Raw genomic sequence first — 1,381 nt, forward strand, 5'->3', positions numbered from 1 at the left:
AATGATTTGTTCTAATGGTGTTTGTAAATAGGATCTCAAGTCCGCATCTTGTACAGCAATTAACCACTAAGAAGAATATATGTAGTGTGTTATTTGTTGAATCTGTACTTCCGATTTGATTTGAAAATGTATCATTGCTGTTTATCAATAAAATTTTGAAAAAAAAGAAATAACTATCATTCTAGTCTTCTAAATGCACACTGCTTCTAATGTCATATCAATTATTTCTATACATTCCTTAAAGTTAATTTTTTTTCTTTTTTTAAAAAAGGGATCACAAAGAAAACAAGAGACAAGAAAAAAAAAAGTCATAATTTTTTTTAGACAAAACAAAACAAAAAAAGGGAATTCTATCTAGAACATATAAAGAATTTTTAAAAATCAGGCCCCTTAAATTAAGACTCATGCCCCAGTCCTAGCCCATGTCCTGTGAGTGTGTGGGAGAGCCTCCGGCTACCCTGTGCTGGCGGGACCAACTACTCATACCAGCCCAGGCGCAGCGTGGGTGAGACTCTTTTCCACCCCCCTGAGAAGCCCCCCACCACTCCTCAGCACCTAAACCACCCGCCCCCTGCCAAGTAGGAATTTCTGCCACGTCCGGGAATCCCCAGACCCAATCCTAGCCCAGGTCCAGTGAGTGTGTGGGAGAGCTGCCTCTCCCCCCTAATCCACCATGGCCCCTCCAGGCTCAGCTCAGGCCTGGCATACATGCCTTGGGTGTAACCCTGCAGCTGCCATCCTGGCAGAGAGTGTAGAGGATAGAACCACCCAGGTAGTCCAGGACCACAACATCCTGCCACAGGGGCACAACAGATTCACCCTTAAGGGCAGCAGCAGGAAGGAGCTGAGCACAACAGGCAGACCCAAGCCAGGCATGGCTGGATAAATCCAAACCTTGTAGATCTGAACCAGAACTTCAGTACGTGCTAATGTTATAACTACAACAAAGATCTGGAACAAAGGTCAGAAGACAGTGCTACACAAAATGACAAGAAGAAACAAAATTCAACCTCAGAACCCAAGCCCACCCATAACAAGTGCAGAGGATACTAACACACAACAAATTGGGAATCACACAGCTGAAAGCAATGAATCAATGGTTTCTGAAGTAAAGAAACAGCTGCAGAAAAGTACAGAGGAACTCAGATTGGAAATAAAAAAAAAAATCCCTGAATTAATAGCATCTGCAGTAAAGAATCAAATTCAGAAACATGTGGAGGAAATGCAGTGCCCACCCAGAACAAGTGTGGAGGACACTAGCTCGGCTCAAATACATGAATTAATAGTGTCGATAGTAATTAAGTATATTAAGAAAGATATAGATGTAAGTAGAGCGCAATTCTTTTCTGAAATAAAAAAAGAACTCTCAGAACTCATAGCA

This window comes from Octodon degus, unplaced genomic scaffold, assembly GCF_000260255.1.
Source record: "Octodon degus isolate 3935 unplaced genomic scaffold, OctDeg1.0 scaffold00144, whole genome shotgun sequence".
NCBI classification, from domain to species: Eukaryota; Metazoa; Chordata; class Mammalia; order Rodentia; family Octodontidae; genus Octodon; species Octodon degus.